Source organism: Sus scrofa, chromosome 3 (assembly GCF_000003025.6).
Source record: "Sus scrofa isolate TJ Tabasco breed Duroc chromosome 3, Sscrofa11.1, whole genome shotgun sequence".
NCBI lineage: Eukaryota > Metazoa > Chordata > Mammalia > Artiodactyla > Suidae > Sus > Sus scrofa.
In genome coordinates, this window is record NC_010445.4 from 132570936 (window position 1) to 132589161 (window position 18226).

Here is an 18226-nt window from a genome sequence, read left to right on the forward strand (position 1 = left end):
GCGAAGACACAGTCCACAGAAGAGGCAGTTAAGAAGGGCGGCTTTTCCTTGTTTCGTTGCTTTGCAAAGCAAGGAGTTGATGCCGTCCCAGCATGGCAGGGTCGTGCGAAGTAGGGCAGGAAGCCGGGCGCTTGCCCTGCTGGCAAAAGGACAGGAGGCTGCATGGGGACAAGCCCTCTGGGACCCCACCTCCCCACGTGGTCACGTGAACCTCCAGATCCACCTGGGAAACTGAAAAAGGGAGCCGACCCCGTACCTCCAAAGGGGCTCCTGCGAACGTCCATCCGACAGGACCGCGAGCCGAGAGCAGCCCGGCAAGGATCGCGGTGCAGGATGGCAAAGGCTACGCTCTGCGGTAGAAGGAGGAGGTGCTTGCGGACTGTACTCAGAGCGCGGTCGGATTTTTAGCTAGAAAAATATTCGGAGAGAGAATCCAGGTCAAACCCAGGGTAAAGAGAGGGGACAGGCAGGTCGGAAGGACTCACCCCAACGGTCGCCAGCCTCTGCCTCTGCGGGTGGAGAACGGCAGGAAGCGTAACCCTTTTCCTCCTCCACACGGTGGCTGCGTTCTGGGTCCTGGGGCGTCACACCGCAGGGCTCCAGCCACCCAGACCTCACGCCACATCCTGGGGACAAGATCACCACCAGCCCAGAACCACAGAGGGCACCCCCGAGCCTTTGTGGGAGTGGAACTTCTGATCTGTGCCTGCAGGAGGCACGCTGGACCCAGCCACCTCCTTGTTCTCTGGGCCTCTGTTTCCTCATGTGCAAAACGGATTCCCTGCAGTGTAACTCACGAAAAAACCACCTGACACACAGCAGGCTCTGAATAAATGCCTCCCTTCTCCCTCTCTAACCTTGGTCTGGACCCACCCACTATGTGCCACGCACGTAGTAGGTACTCAGTAAAATGCATCCAGTGGGTCCCTGGGCAGAGCCCCCCGGAGAAGAAAAGCCAGGGCATCCCACCCACGTGGGTCCAGGTGTAGAGCAGACTCCCAACCATAAACGGATGGATAGAGAGAGTATCGAGACGTTACGGTTACTTTTACAAAAAGGGACTTACAAAAATAGCTGGGATGTTTAAAATTAGCACTAAATAACAAGAATTTGCTAATTACCAATATGAAATATTAAGTGGTCTGAAGGAACAATGGGAAGCAGAAATCACATCAATGTCCAGAGGAGACACATTAGCAGACGCATTTTCCCACTGAAATGAATCACTGATTGAGAAACGCTGTAAGTGACGCGGGGAGGTTTGTGCAGGGACAGCCGAGGCGGAGGCGTTGAGAAGCGAGCTGTGGGCCCTGGGCTACGACGCAGCTTTCCGTTGCCCTCTCGCTGGAGTGTGGCATCTGCTCCGAGCCTCTCGGGCTCAGGGGACAGGCTGGCGGTGGATCTATGCAGGGGAACGTTTGGAATAAGGCACAGATCTTAATAAAACAAACCGTCGTGCGCTGCTGGTAAAGCCGTGTTAGCAGCGGCTGCAGAGCAGAATTAGCTCCGGACAGCAGTCCAGCTGTTGTGTCACCTTACACGGCACGTCTGCGCCCTTCGACCCACTGTCCCCACCCCTGGGAACAGACATAAGGAAATGAGCAAATGACATGTGGGTCCAGGTTCCCTTACACACCCTGTCAATACCCTGTGATTCGTGACCCGGGGGTACGAGCAGTCAGCCGTCTCTCTGTAGATAAGTTACAAGGATAATCAAACCAACCAGAGCAGCTGCTACGTCTCCTCACCGGGCACGGGCCTGTCGAGGATAAAACACCCTCTCCGAGACAGCTTTATGTTCGTCTAAGCTCTAAATAATTGCTGAGGTTCCTACTGAGTTTTAATAATATATGTAAACTTCGAATTGGCGTATTTTATTGTGCATTCTTTCATAAAATTGTATTCCATGGGAACGCTGATTCTGCGAGCTCACAGCCACGTGCAAACATGGGTACGCACCCCCTCAACAGCAGCACCCAGGGCTCACTGCTGGGGATGATGCAGCCCTGCTCCCACTTGTTTTTTATTTTTTGGTCTTTGATGGGCCGCACCCGCCGCATATGGAGGTTCCCAGGCCAGGGTTCAAATCGGAGCTACGGCTGCTGGCCTACACCACAGCCACAGCAACGCAGGATCTGAGTGGCGTCTGCGACCTACACCACAGCTCATGGCAACGCCAGATCCTTAATCCACTGAGCCAGGCCAGGGATTGAACCCACATCCTCGTGGATCCTAGTCAGGCTCATTACCCCTGAGCCACAGTGGAAACTCCCAGCCCTGCTTTTAAATAGTGGACTCAGAGTAAACGTTGTAACAGAGATTATAAACACAAAAACAATATGAAACTTGGACCATAAGACTGCTTACTCAGAATTTTTGTGTTTAAAATTTTAAGTGGTGAAAAGAAAAATTTAAAACGATAGGACAGTGTGAACTTAGAGGCATAATGTTTTGGTTTGGAAATTGCCGATTTTAGTCATGCAGTGAAACCCTTAGTGAGTCTGAACAGTATCTTCAACATTGACTTTTATCCCTTTTCAAGCGTTAGCTATTGCTGCTTTAAAATAACCATTTTCTGTGTTCACAGCACAGAGGAGAGGCGTGCGACCAGCTGGTGCCTGGGGGCCAGACACTCAAGGACCGGGACCCACCGCACAGGGAGGCACCCGCCCACACGGGGAACAGCGGTGCCCAGCCCTGAGGCCCCTGGAGAAGGAGGAACGAAGATGCAGTGAAGGAGGAGGCCTGTGTGGCTGCAGAGCCATGCACACTCATGTACACACACGTGGCACACTTGTGCACACATGAGCACACACACACACACACACAACCATGGATGGCGCTGGAAGGGCGTGTTCCCTTAAAGCAAAATTAAATTGCAGGCATCTCATTAAGATGATCTGAAGGGAGTTGCTGCAGTGGGCTGAGAATCTGCCTGCAGTGGCTCTGGTCACTGCAGAGGTGTGGGTTCGACCCCCAGCTCCTCACAGCAGGTTAAAGGACCTGGCATGGCCACGGTGGTGCTGAGCTATGGCTCAGATGCACTTCCTGGGTCAGGAACGGCCATACGGCAAACATAAAAAAATAAAACGAAACAAAATATCTCTCTCCTAATTTACTGTGATATGTTATCATACTCTGATTATAATCAGTCGTTTCCTTTTTCCCTCTTTTTTAAACGTTTGTTAAAAGGACTTTAAAATATATTAAAAACTACAGAGGGAATGATACGGTGCTTGGAGTTGTGTCCCCTTAAAAGCAGGTCGAAATCCGGATCCTCGGGACCTGGAAACGCGCCTAGTGTGGCAACGTGAAAAGCCCCCTTTGCAGGGGGGGTCAGCTAAGACGAGGTCTCCCTGCAGCCGAGGGTCCCAGTCCCATGACCGTGTCCCATGAGAGGAGGCACACCTGGAGGGGACGTAGCAGAGGCAGGAGACGCGGTGCGAGGTGGGAGCGGGGGCTGGGCAGATGCAGGAACCCCGCCAGCCCTGGACCAGCCACGGGCTCCAGGCCTGGGGAAGGAGGCATTGCTGCTGCTTTAGGCCGTCCAGTTGGGGTGACTTCTTACGGCAGCCCTGGGAAGCTAACATGACTCTGACATTTTTGTTCAAAAAAATTAGGAAGGAGGGCAAGACAGATGAGACAAGACTATGAAAAACCTGGGCGATGGGTCCCAGGGAGAGCAACCCATGACGCGCCTTTTCACTCCCCCAGGAAGAGCAAGTGAGCACCCTTCTTCCTGCTTTTTCCCTCAGGCACGAGAGACGGCTCTCCCCCCTTCACTTTTCAACCGCACACGACTTCCCTGTAGGAAAGGGCCGGGTCGTGTCTCTCAGCCAGGCCCCTGTCGACAGCCCTCTGGCCTGGTTTCCAGTCTTCTTCTCCGACCTAACCCGGAACACTCGCCCATGGTCATTTCTAAAAGGTTAACGGTTACACCTGCATTTAAATACCATCCAGGTCGATTTTAACAGAAGGCGCAAAATGCAAATTCACGTTTTATTTCCTCCTCCTGGATTTGATAACTCACCTGCTCCGCTATGATCTCCACTAGCAGCTCCTGCAAACGTGCCTCCCGAGGAGGCGAGAGCTGTGAGCTGCTTCAGCGGCACAAACTCCCTTGTCCCTCAGGTTCGCTAACGACGTTTCAGAGCTGGTGGCTGAGTACACACACCCGCGCAGACACTTTATTGCGGCCGTTTTCCTTTGCGTGAGAGTGATGTGGTGCTTCGTTTATTGAGGTTTTCTTTAGTGCTTTTCAGTAAGGTTTTCAACTTGTTTCCATAACTAAAATGAAAACAAGTATTTTCATTTTGCTGTTGTTAAGTGATATTTTTAACATTTTGTAACTGTGGTTCATTACAATAAAACTGGGTTTTTTAATATTGATCTTATATTCAACGACTTCTGTTATTACACTTTTATTCTTTATTTTCATCTGATTATTTCTGGGACATACCCTAAAAGTGTAATTACTGAGTCAAATGCCGTAAACATTTCGAGAAAGGTATCCCCAAACTCTTCTCCCTGCAGGGTCGCTCCGGCTTTCAACGCTACCACCCTGTACAGACGGATCCACTCTAGGAACGTGACTCTCGCACCCCTGACCCGAAGGACCGGAGACCCACTAAGAGCCGCGAGGCTGCCTGTGGGCTCCTCCTGAGCCCGCAGAGGGGAGCGTGCAGGTGTAGGTTGTTTGCATATTGTTTACAAAATGATAAAAATCAAATTAGGGATTGAACTGCTTTAAAGAGGTGCCATATTTTCCTAACTGTGCGTTTCTGTGGCCATCGGGGTACTAGCTTCCAAGGGCCGCTGGAACCCCTGCTGGGCGACGCCGGCGCCCCGGGCAGCGGCCCCGGCCCCCCATCGCCTCTGCCGGCGGGTTGGGGGACACATGCTCTGTTGTCCCCTCTCCTCTCTCCTCTCCCGTCTTCCTCTGAAGGGCAAGAGGAAACCGCACGGCAACTTCCACCTCCTCTCGGAAATCTCCTAAGGCCCGAGGTCACCGCTCGAGAGTCCTGGTCTCCACCCACCGCAGCCGAGCCGGGGTCTCCGGCTCCTTTGACGCGGAGGCTCCGAGTCCAGACCCTCAGACGGGCCCGCGAGCTCGAGGCCAGCCCGCGCCTTCTCCCCGCGGACGCCTGGCCCCAAGGCCCTCGATGTCCTTGTTTCAACCAAGAGCCCTTCGGGATGTTCTGGGTGTTTTATCAACCCTCTTCTAGCCTCTCCTGTGGCCCCCACCCCCACCCTCCGTCATTCGCTTCTGTGACCAAGGCCCACCCGCTCGGGGCCTTGAGACGACAGAGATGTGTTCTCTTCAGTCTGGAGGTCGGGAGTCAGGGGTCAGGGGTCCTTCTCAGGGTCAGGGGCCCCTCCTTGCTCCTCCGGCCTCTGGTGGAGGCCGCGGCCTCCTTGGCGCTCTTGGCCTCAGCTGCGCCATGCAATCCACCCCCATCACCTGGTGGCCTCTGCCCTGTGTGTCCTTCTCCTCAAGGACACCAGTCACATGGACTAGGACCTACCCCAGTGACCTGTTTTCACCATAACATCAGCCAGGACCCTATTTCCTAATAAGGTCCCATTCCCAGATGCCTGAGGTCAACTTCCACTTACCTCTTTGGGCGACAACATTCAACTCATCAGTAGGAAGAGGACTAGTCGTCCTCAGTGTTGCTTGCAGAGGTGGCCTATGCTGACCTGGCACTGTCTGGTTCCTAGGCTTCCCGGCCTGTCTTCCTTTGGGTGACTTTAGTTGGTTTATGTGGGAGGTCGGGAGTCCGAGAACAGCCTGTGACCGTGGCATCACGTCATCACTTGGCATTAAAACCCTAAAAGGAACGCAGCCGCAGGGTTGGTGCCTCCCTCGTCAGGTCAGGTCTCTGCATGTTCTTGCCCCTGTCACCCCCATCGGCTCTTCTCACGTCCTGGCCACAGGCTCAGACACAGCCATATCCAGAGGCAGAGACCTGCCACCTCTTTGTCACAGAGGCTCGTGTGAAACCCCCCGGAAGCCTCCCAGCAAAGCCCCCATGTCAGCCGGGGGACAGCTGGGCTTTGTCCTTTGCTGTGAGGGGAGAGGGCGGGGCTCCCCCACCCCCCCTTCCGGGGCTCCCCCACCCCCCCTTCCCCGCCACCCGAATGGGACCAGGTGAGGCCGGCACAGGTGTGGAGCGGGTCGCACTGCCCAGGAGGGGGAGGGGACGCCGGGAACGGACCCATGTTGAATCCCTAGTCGGAGCTGCGAAGGGTCTTCTGGCCTCGGCAAGGTGGTCTCTGCGGGGCGGACCTCAGGCCAGGAGCCCCAGGAAAGAGGCTTCAGAGGAGGTGCCTGGGCCGGTGCAGCAGCCGCACAGGCTGTTCCCCGGTCGGGCCTGGCGCCAGCTCCTCGCCGTGACTCTGTGCGAATAACTCGACGGGGCCTGGCAGAGCAGCCGGGCCTGCAGTGTGGCCAGGCCCTGGAGCCTGCAGAGTAGGGAACCGAGCAGGGGTGGTGCCAGCGGCGGTGTCCGCCACCATAAACCGTTTTATTCTGTTGGGGAAAAGCGTCCTTGCTGTACAATTTTCAGTCAAATTTACTGACTTTCCTTATGAGGCTCTTTCAAGTGTTACCATGTTTATAAAAGCTGTTCTGTACTTCTACACTTGCGAATGGTTTTACGCTTCTATTGAATGCCTCCGTCCTCTTGAATTACTTAGGAATAATTTCAGCTTCAAGGAACAGAAACTCGAGTTAAATATAAATGTCTTAAATATAGAGGAATTTGCCCCAAATCACAATGGGCCATTATTTCGGCTCTGGGGGTGGGAGGCAGATGGTCTGTCACTTCTGCAGCCTGTCCCTGCAGGTCCTCAGCGCCCCGCGCCTCACCAGGTGCCTGCTCAGGACGTGGCCGGCCCGGGACCCCGCCCCGCCCCCACCCCCGGATCTGCAGAAGCGGAGAATGAAACAGGCCGCTTTTCAGGGGCCCGCACAGCCCCGCCCAGCGCCCCCTTCCTGAGCATTCCTGTTAAAACCACTGCCACCTGACTAGAGCCTTTCGCTGGGTGTGAGAACTGCCCGCCCGTTTTCTGGGGTTTCAGTAACATGCTGGGGATGACCCTGGGGGGGCAAGGGGCCCATGAAGCCCCTTGGTGTCCCGTCACCTCATGCTGAGCTCTGTCACCTGTGCCATCACCTGTGCCCCTGTCACCTGGGGATGACCCTGGGGGGGCAAGGGGCCCATGAAGCCCCTTGGTGTCCCGTCACCTCATGCTGAGCTCTGTCACCTGTGCCATCACCTGTGCCCCTGTCACCTGCCCCCATCCCCTCTGACAGAGGACCTGGAGATGAGGTTTCTCTGGAGGATAAAACGGATGAGAGGCATTTGCATTCCGCCCTCGAGGCTGGAGAAAGGACAGCAAACCTGCGCCATGTGCTCTCCTGCCTCCTCTCCACGAAGGCAGAGGCGGGGGGCACCCAGCAAGGCTAAAACACGCGGCGTGAGCACGGGCGGTTCTGCCGCTTCCTGGAACCCGTCACCCCGGAGCTCATCAGCAAGTCGTAAGGGAAACCGCGGAGCAGGTGCACGAGAAGGGAATCGGCCCTGACACACAATGTCCCCGCTCCCAGGCACGGCGTGGTGATTACGGTGACTCTGCCTTAAATGGGAAAATAAAAAGGGTGGTGACTGTGGCCCACGGACCCGGGTCCATCATATTTCCAGTTTCCTGTTTTCCACACGCCTTCATCTGTCCCTTTGTTGTCTCAGGCTGACTCCGAGGCCACTCACTGCAGAGGCCTCCGTTTACTGTCTGCTATTTCGAGCCCTTCCATCAGACTTTGATTGAAACATTTTTCTATTGTGATGTCCTGTCCTTTACTTCAAAGCTGCTTCCTGTGCACTGATGCCGTGGCGTTCGGGTGAACCTGGTCTCCCCCGCGGCCCCTGCGCAGGCTGCACTGGCTGGGCTGCGCGCCTGGGCAGCAGAGACGGCGCGGACCGCAGACCTGCCAGCGGGGGCCTTTGCCTGCCCACGAGCGCCTGGAGGTCTAGGCATTTCCAGCCTCACCAGCACTGGACACATCGCTTCCACAGCTTTTACTGAACAGAATTAAAACCCAAATGAAAATTTGGATAATAATTAGGGACACTTAGGGCCAAGAGGATGATGTGACTACAGTCTGGGACGCCCTTCACTCACTTCACTGTGCCTGCGGAGGGCGGCACCGGAGCAGGGTGGGGACCCCGGGGACGCCCCAGATCTGGCCAGTGGGCCGAGTGGGAGGGGTGCCCGCAAGCCCTGCCCCTTCCCACGCCGCCAACTTGATGGGAGGGGGGCTCCCAGATGCCCTACTGGCTGTGGGGACAGTTGTGCAAGTGGAATGTACATCCCCAGTTGCTGGGCCACTAAAATCTGGGGTTGTCACAGCAGCATTTAGGATGTCCAGTCCTTCATTTCCTGGAACTTTAAACTCTGAGAGACTGAAATTTGGAAATGATCGGTTCCCCCCCTTTGTGAAGAGCAGGTCAGTCCAGCAGAGCAGATGGAAACCGTCGCCGTTCGTGACTCTGGAGGGTCAGCCAAGGGCCTCAGACAGAGACGGGAGCCTGTGCAACCATCGCTTTAAGGGGTCAGATCCTTCTTGGTCTTAACGAGGAGCCGGGCGTATTCTGGGCCCGGGGGCAGGACGAAGGCCGACAGGTAAATACTGCAAGAAAGTGGACACTAACTCCCAGTGCAGTGAGTCGAGAGCGGGAGAGACTGGACCAAACTGAGCTCCTGACAGGACAAACGCCCGAGTCGGAGCAAATGCTGCGTGCCCAGGCAGCTGAGGGGTTAACGCAACACGCAGCTGCGGCCTGACCCTCCAAGTCAGGTGGTTTTCAGTTGTGATGGGGCCAGTAGTTGTGGTTGAACCAAGGAACAAGAACGCCGGGCGAACAACCGCATCCATGAAGCGTTAGCTGTGAGATCAAGATGCTCAAAGCGTAAGGTCACCCTCAGGCCGCACAAGACCAACATCGTTTAAACAAACCGAAGCCATTCGGGGGTGGGGGGGTGCAGGTCTGGCCCGCCCCCACCGTGAAGGCCACGGGCTGCACGGGAGGGAGCCGCCAGGCATTGGTGGCTCCAATCTGCCCGAGGCCCCATGTCCCCACCAACGAGAAACCAAGGCGGGGAGTGAGGCCAATACGACACATGTGAATGTGTGAGGTCCTGTAAGCAGCCCCTTTGACACTGAATTCCTGTGTCCTCACCTCTGAACCCAGAGAGACTGAAGAATTAGGGCCCCAAGCAAAGCACTCACTAAGCATTTTCCAATTTATTGAATAAAGTAGGAACAAGCAAACAAACATGCCTCACAGTTTCGAATGAGACAAAACCGCTGGGATTCAAACCACATGCCTTGTTCGTAGATAAGAATCGCTTTCGTGATGCCCCATTTCTGGATAGACCCCTCGACACCGAAAGCCATTTAAACCACAGTTAATAGCCAAGGCGGCCGCCAGGCAAACATTTTTGATTTTCTTTGGTGTGGCCAGTTCTGTTTCACATTGAGCGGAGTCATTCTCTTTCGAGAGGCTGGTTCTCCAACCTGTTCCAGTTCACGGCCGGGGCGTCTGCAGCGTGAGCTCAGCCTGCGTCTGGGCGGACGGTCTGCCCGGGGTCACCGCACCGAGGGCCGCTCATCTTCAAGTGACGCTGCGGCTCCAGAGTCGAAGCCAGGCTTTGCGAGTCAGGACGCACGGCTTCCCGCCATCTCCAAAGGAGGCGGCCCCGGGTCCCTTGAACCCAGAGGGCGTGTTCCCCGTTAGGGGCTTTAACGGCGAGCCTAGCACCCTGGAAACCTAAGGCTGGGAGTTAGAGACGCGGGTCTGGCCCCAGGTCCTCGCAGGCTCTCGGCAGGGGCCCCAAACCGGCCCCTTGCTCGATGGGGTCTTTACAGGGAGGACTTAGAGATGCTCCTGAGAACCGGGGTTTAGACTCCGGATCCGTAGTCGGCTCTCCAGCGACGGGCCTCGTTTCTGCTCACCAGCCTCAGTCCCTTGGCCGCGGCGCTTTCTCTGCAGAAAAATCCATCACCTCGGCCGACGCCCGAAGCCCTTGTTCCTCCGTCTCCATTTGCAAGTGACCTGCTCTCTGCTGGTCTCCCCACAACTTAAGTCAGTCCACTTCCTGGGGGCTCTCAAGGTCCCCAAAATGTGTGTATCCTCACTTATGTTTAACCAAAAATGCTGTTTGCTGCCCAGAGGACTGGGGCATTGAGATGCCTGTCTGCATTTTACCCTTGTCCCCTCCTGGAGAGGAGTGGGGGCAGCCTTGGCTGCGTGACACCTGCTTCGTCTGGGCTTCTCAGAGGAGGCAGCCTGGTTAGGTCATTAAGAAAAGGAGCCGCTGTTCTCAGAGGCCGCAGCCCAGGGACAGATGTGGTGCCCGAGCGGCGGCCGTTTCAGGAAGTCGGCTAAACTGAACGTCGATGCTGCAAAAGCTTCATCTCAGCCTGTGCCTCCCTCTCCTTTTTTACACCAGCTCTTCTGTCACTTCTCCTGGGCTCTCAAGGTCCCCTGCCCACCAGCTCCAGACTCACTTGAGGCCAAGGCAGCCCTTCAGTCCCCAAATGCGAGCAGTCAGAGAGCAGCTCCAACAGGCTCCGGTGTGGCTCAGGGAGATGCTGCCCCAGGTCAGTGGGGGACACGCAGACCTACCTCTTACCAGTGTGGCCTCAAAGTTTCCAAACCAGGAGGAGGCTAATTAAACAAATCATCTGCTTTTGTCTGAATTTTCCAGTTATGAGATTCCATTTCCAAAGCAGAGCAGAAGGGGATGGTCCCTGGCGCCACTTTATTTGAGACGGTTTAATGTGCATGCTTCTTTCTCACCAGAAAGACTGCAAGGTGGGCATTTTAATCCTATTTTACAAACATAGGAACTGAAATCGGTGAGGTACGCAACTTGTTCAAAATCAAAGATCTAGGAAACAAGGGACTCCTACCAAAGCCATGGACCCCAAACAGGGCGCTGCCACCGCGCAGTGTCGGAGGGACTGCCTTCTGCAGTCTGTGCGCAAATGCAGACACTTACGGGGCAAATGAGTTTTGTGCAAAGCCCAGTACATGTGAAGGGACAACTTACACCAAGCCCTGGACGCTCACACCCGCGCCTTTTAAAAGGAGACCCTCTGGAGCGTCTGCAACTGATCACGAATCTCACCATCGCTGCTTCTCCACCCACCGCCCCCCCGAAAAAGAAAGGACGCGAACGACTTATAAAAGCTGAGGTGTGGTTAAAGCAGCCCCCTTCTTCCTGTGCGCAAAGCCCTTCCGGGGACAGGGAACCTCCGTACAGCCAGCGCTCCCGGCCAAGTTCCTGGGCATAACGCCCCCGTGTCGGGCAGCTGAGAAGCGTTGCTTCTTTCCAGCAAAATTGCTCTTTAGAGAGAACTATCTTTAGAGGGAAATATCTTTAGAGAGATATCAGTGCTCCCTTGTCTCCAGGGTCCCCAGGGAGGAGAAGGACGTGAGGCCCGAAGCTGATGTGGGTGCTCCCGAGGCCTCTAGGGCTAAAGCCCGTCTCGGGCCCAAGGCCACGGGGTTTGGGAAACGGGTGGGTTTCTGGGGGCCTGGGGGTGGGGGCTGCAAAGTTGTTGTGGAGGAAGCGGCCTGGCAGCACGCTGGGTGCCACCGCCTTCACGAGCTCATGAAAAACGACAAGAGTGACAGCCAGCAGCTCTGGGTACGCCCTGCATTCGCAGGCGTGGCACAAACCTGGGCTCAAACCCTGGGGAGACAGACCCGCCCGCTTCCCTCTTCAGCAGGAAGCCTGGGGACGGGGCGGCGAGTCCCCTGTCACGGTCTTGGTGCAAATAATTGTGCTCTTTTGAAATACACCTCAAACAGAAAAAGTCATCAAGATTTCACAAGCGATTTTGACTCAGATTGTTTTGAGTACAAAATATATGTGAAACAAATTAAAAATCGTCGATGAATGAAACACGAAAAAAACATTCCAAGGCCTGTCGAGCAGGGAGCTGCATTTTTACTTCCACGACACTTGGTCCCTCACGGAGTGACCTCACACCTGAGGGGCAGGTGACACCGTGAAAAGGCTGGGGGCTTGAGGCCAGACGGTGGGCTCTGAACCTGTGTTTTTATTTAGAAATCAGAGAGAAATATACGTGCGACGTGTCCATACTAGGACTTGAAGAAAGATGTCTACACAGACACCTTTATCCTAACTACGCCCCAGAAGCGACCTGTAGACGTCCAGGTTTGCAGCCAGCTTGTGCCTGAGTAGGCCCCGTCCCCACCCAAGAGGGTGTTTTGTGAATAAATGACCAGCCTTGCAGGACGGTGGCTTCGCGGAGCCTGCGGAGGTCCTGGCCCCGGAGGACCCGCCCGCCCTCGAGGCTGGGGCGAGCTCGCTGCTCTCCCTGTGATCACAACACTTCACGATCTGCTTTTCCTCTCTTAAACCAACTGTCCGATTAGGCAGAGGCAAGACCCCAATAAAAACCAGATGCTGCGTCTTCCTCAGGAGCATGTCAAGGTCTGAGCGTGGATTACTTCCCCAGAGCGGCGCCGCTGTCCCTCAGGCTTAGATTCCCAAGAACCAGGTTTGGAAACCTGCTGACAACGCTGATGAGCGTCTCAGCCTGGTAGGGGCTGGGTAGTTGACCTTCTCAGGGACGCGGGGTGTGAACCCCCGCCTCAGATCCGGCGCCAGCCTCCAGAGCCCCTCCGGCGGGCCCGTTCTGTCCTGGGGGGTTAATTACGGTCAACCCGTAGGTGCTTTGGATACGCCTGACCTTGTTTTCAGTTTCAGTCCAAGACACACTTTGGTTTGACAGGCTCGTCTTACAGCAACGCTGCCCTGTCACAAGGAGACAGCTTTGCAGCTTGTTTCGCGGTCGGGAAGCAAACTTGGAAACGCCGGCCTGTTTCCACATGATTTTTACCCACTCTGTACGTGCTGGGCCTCAAGATGGTTCCCTTGGCCAGAGCTTCGGGAACCCACATTTAACCAAGAGATGAGACCCTGTGCAAACCCCGCAGGTGCCACTCCCGACATGGAGCCCATAGTCCGACAGGCGGCCCGTGAGCTGAGCCCTGGCTCCCCTCGCCCCCGTGGATGGCGTGGCCCCTGGACGGTGGCCCAGGCATCGCAGGGATCGTTCCTGGACGCCCCTGCAGCTCTTCACTAAGAAACCCACGAGAACATCCCAGATGGGCACAAGATTTTTTATACAAATGGGGAGGTGGAAAAAATCACTTCCCTACCCTCTTGTGCCACACATAGGAATACTAGCCAGATTATTCACACGTAAGGATTTTTAAATGGTTGAAATAAAACCCAGAAAGAAATATAACTAATCCTACCCCTGAACTTGAAAAATCCTCGAACTTAAAAAAATTCCCACAAAAAAGCACACAATAAACATCAAATGGCTTGACTCCTCGGGGGCCACTTATATGCCCTTGTCACCGGGGGGAGACCTGAACTTCACAAAGAAAGACTGGTCTGTGTTCCGTCACCTGGGCAGCGGGAACCCAGCCACCAGATCAGGGCCGGGCAGAGGGAAGGCCACAGGCGGGCCCTCCCAGGACCAAAAGCGAAGCAGGCAGGGATGGCGCTCGTGCCCAGGGGCTGAGGCGGTCATTCAGGGTCAGCTGAACTTCTCTGCGAGGACAAGGGTGGAGGAGACAGCCAGCCAGGAGATGCTGCAGGCCCACAGGCAGGACCAGCAGTGCGAGCGACCAAACGGGCTGGACGTGAGGACGGTGTGGGGTAGACAGTGTGTGGACATGAGGACAGCAAGTGGACGTGAAGACAGCGGGTGGACATGAGGACAGAGCGTGTGGACGTGAGGACAGGGTGTGTGGACGTGAGGACAGAGCGTGTGGACATGAGGACAGGGTGTGGACGTGAGGACAGCGTGTGGACGTGAGGACAGAGCGTGTGGATGTGAGGACAGAGCGTGTGGATGTGAGGACAGAGCGTGTGGATGTGAGGACAGCGCATGAGTTTGCAGGTGTTTCCAGGAAGGCTCTGCAGCTCTTGCTGATGGGTCATGACCCCGGCAAGGACGGGACAGGACAATGTGGGAAGGGTCCTGCTGGGCCCTGGAGGGTCACTCTCTGTGTCTTGAGACACGAAGGGACCCACTCGTCTGCCCGGGGGAGGGGTCTTCCTTTGTCTGAAGGTCCTGTGCCCTCTTGTTAGAACCACGGGCCTCTGTCCAGGGCTGTTCAAAGCAGGCCGGGAGGACGCCTGCTGTGGGAACCTCCTCGACGCGCTTGGCCTCTCTAATGAGACCAGTTCCCACATTCCACCTGCATGAGGTTCCGCTGTTAACTCTCAGGTCTGCCTCAGACCGAGGGGGTCTCAGCAGAGGGGGTGCGTCCTACGCCTCTGTACCCACGTTTCTCAGTTTCCTGACTAGAAAGGTTAGAGCTTATTCAGCGCTGGATGGACAGACCGTCATGCATGTCCAGTTTTACCCTGACTCTATGCGCGCAGACGCGCTGGACCACCAGCCCTTAGAGGCCAGGACCCCACCATGAGGACGTTCGGGTAGCGTCCGCTCTGGTCTCGGTTTGTGGTGAGTTTACCTGGGACCCTCCTAAGGTACCCTTTCCTCGGATCATCTTTGATTTCCTTCTTGTCTGTCTTCTTTCTGGGTATTTACTCAAAACCCCCCACCAAACATCGGCTTGGTGTTTTGACTGAAAGTTTGGGGACCTTTGAAGGGTGATTTGCTCTTGAGGGTGGAGCCTCATAAATGGGACTGGTGCCCTGATAAGACCCCACAGCTCCCCCACCTTCCCTCCAGGGGAGGAGCCAGAGGGCAGGCAGCTGTCTCTGAACCGGACTCCTAATCTGACGGGGCCTTGACCGTGCGCCTCCAGCCTCCAGACTCCAGACTCTGCGACCCTGCCTGGCGCGTCGGCTGCGCCGTCTGCGGTGGTTCTGTCTCAGCAGCCTGCGATGACGCTGACTCCCGGGTCACCCCACACGAAGCCCCTCACCTAGGCCAGAATCTTTTCACCCAACTGGGCCACCCAACAACGTATCCTTCTCCTACATTTCTCACTTAAAACTTGGGAGATTCAAAAAGAAATGTTAAAAAAAAAAGTCAGTGGAAACGAGCAAGATTCCATAAACTCAGCAAGATTTCTATTTTTAAAGAAACTCTCATTTACAAGAAATTGAAAAGATTTAATTCCAGTATCATCAAAAGATGGCTTCAATAATTAGAAAACTATTTCCTTTGGAAGCAGTTGAGTTCAACACATAATTTAATTGCTGTCCATTACGTGAGTGACAATGCAGGCAGCAAAAGTTTTTAAAATGCAGCTGCATTTCATCCAATTGTGATCATAAAAATATGGCACTTCATAAGCTAGTAGATTTTGTTTTTTGCAAAATCTGCATTTAACATTTTCAAAGCTTAATCTCGTCCTGCCCATTCATCACTGACATGGTTTCCCTCAACCAGTGAAGTTACGCTGAAGTTGGATGCCCCTGAACTTGAGCGAAACGTTATCTACCAGGTGCCCCTCCAAACCCAATCTGCACGCCCCACCCCTGTCTCGCTGCCCAGCCCCCAGAAGCCTCATCACGATGAAGCCAGGTCCTGCCGACTAACGACCCACTTTGGAGGGACTGCCCAGCTTTCAAACACCAGGGACCAAGGCCGTCGCGGTCCTGGCGAGGCACTGGGAGCCCTCACGTCGCTGGCCGGAGTGATCTGGCCGATTCCAGGCGGTGGCGCCCGAGCTTCCCGAGGCAGAGGGGGAGCAGGCACCACGTGGGGACCCCGCACCCCTCCGCCTCCCGCACCTGTGCTTGCTGCCTGCGCCCTGTGCACACAGGACCTCCCGAAGCCAGACACGGCCCAGCCCAGCCCAGCTCATCACAGGGTCAAGGCGGTCCAGGGAGAGGGCAACATGTGACAAGGGAGGCCGGTCCTTGGGCATCTCGGCCGCAGGAAACACGCGCCCTCCTGCCCTCAGGATGCGGTGACAGGGCCTCCCTGGGCCTCCAGCTCCGTGAGGCCCCTCTCTCCGCTTTCAAAACTTCCTTCAGGGCCTACGACCTCAGTCCTGCAGAGATGTTAAGTCCTTTGTGGCTACAGCCCCCATTAACCAGCTGGGGGCGATTCGAAATCCGGCTCTTGGGGTCACACCCCTTGCTGGCGCTTTTGCCCCACAGATGCCCTGAAGGCAGCCAAGGCGAAGACCCCTCCCAACTGCCCCTCTCCCCTTTGCGCTGCGAGGCTGGAATCAGCCGCATCCCTGCACTCATTCACCTCCCGCCCTGAGCCCGGGCGCAGCGCACCGGGTGCCCGGGAAACTCGGGCCTGGGCAGAGCCCAGGGTCCAGCCTCTCCCCCTGCTCTGGCCAGGCGGGGGCGGCTTCCTGCCCCAGAGCCCAGTCCTCGTCCTTGTCCTGCTGCCCAGCCGCTGGTGAGCAGTCCGTGCAGCCCCCAGCCTCAGGCCCCCAGCAGGAGTGGAGAGGCCCGGCCGCCCAACCTCTCACAGCCTGGGGTGACACAGAGTCAGGGACTGCATCTGCCCCGGGAGGGCCAGGTCTGCTGGGCCCCCACCACTCACCACTCACGGAGGGTACCACCTCAGTGTCTGAAGCCGATCCGGTGATACACACAATCTTCTCTGATTGTCACATTTTCGGTCAGAGGCATATCTGCTTCCTGCTTTCAGGGAAATCCCTGCATCACTCTTCCCAGAATCATAAGGCTCTTTGCATAACTAAGCACAGTTTGATACTATTTTAGATGTAGCTCCAGGGTTCGGACAACAAACATTTATGAAGCCACAAAGGTCGTAAGCCCGGCAGCTCCCAGGATCCTGCAGAAAAGAAACAGAAGGAGCCTTTGCTGCTCCTGAGAGCTCTTCCCAGTGTGGACGCGGGGCCTGTCTCCCACCAGAGGCTGTGGGGTTCGAACCCCGCGAGGCAGGGTCCTGCCTTCACATCCCTCTTCCTGGGTCCCCCGTCCTGGTGAAACACCCAGCATACCCGCTCACGTCTGTGGATCTGAGTCTCCACGTACGGTGTTGATACCGCTGTCCCTGCAAGCGTAGGAACAAGGGAAACTCCTGGTGTTTATCAGCAAGCGGTCACCGTAGGTCAGGACCTGCGTTTCTGTGACCACGTGTGGTCTAAAGTACAGCCTTCAGGTAAGTATCAGCCTCCCGTGTTCACGGACGCCGAGACGGAGGACGCCGACAGGGCAGGGACGCCTTTGCCCAGAGCCGCACAGCGGGAGGCGCGGCTGGGGCGGAGGAAGCGTGCCAGGGGTCGCCCATCCCAGCCACCGGGCAGGTGCGTGGCAGGGAAGGAACTGGCAGTAGTGGGAGTGTGTTCGAGATTTCCGTTTGTCTGGCCCCTCTTTGGAGCAGGCATCAGGCTGAGTGATGTTTCAAGCATTTTAGATTCTGACAACAATGCTGCAGGGAGCCCCGTTACCCCGCGATCCAGAGTCAGGGCTCGGCATCAGGAGCCCCTCGCCTGCCGAGGTTTCACACTGTCAGGGCGTAACGCACCTGACTAGACACGGGGGCTGCGTGGGTTTGAAGGCCGAGGGCTGTACAGTGTCTGGTTCCCGCACTGCGAGGGTGCGAAGGAGGCTTCCTCTCGCCTTGAACCCCATGTTGATTCTGAGCACAAGAATATCCAAGGGGCCACGGCTTGTTTGTTTCTTTCTTTCTTTTTAGGGCCACAGCCACGGCATAGGGGTCAGATCAGAGCTGCAGCCACCAACCTACACTACAGCCACAGCAACACTGGACCTGAGCCACATCTGCGACCTACACCAAAGTCCACGGCAATGCTGGATCCTTAACCCGCTGAGTGAGGCCAGGGATTGAACCCACAGTCTCACAAACATTATGTTGGGTTCTTAACCCGTCAAGCCACAATGGGAACTCCCCCACTGCATCTTTAAAACATTTGGCAAAGTGGTTTGTTTTTTTTTTAGTTGTATAACTTGCCCCAGAATTTAAAAAAAAAAAAAAAGTTCAGAGTAAAGTCTGAAATTAGAGAAATGAAGAAAATATCTCTGTCCTTTGGCTTTTTGTTTGTGCCCGGAAGAAACCCCAGCTTGCCACAACGACGTGGTTTACCAAGCCCTGCGCTGCGCAAGGAGCACCACGGCCCTGAGTTTCTGAGAAGCAGCGCAGGGGCCCCGCGATGCGAGGGAGCCAGGAGTGCGGTGCCTGCGG

General features: G+C 55.8%; 1 long non-coding RNA gene across 1 annotated transcript; it reads right to left on the reverse strand.

Annotated features, from left to right (window-relative positions):
- LOC110260065 lies at positions 262 to 16771 on the reverse strand. Its single transcript, XR_002342886.1, has 4 exons — positions 16598 to 16771; positions 5617 to 5831; positions 4031 to 4287; positions 262 to 408 (listed from the first exon to the last, which is right to left on the reverse strand). It is a non-coding gene; the product is annotated as an uncharacterized LOC110260065 (long non-coding RNA).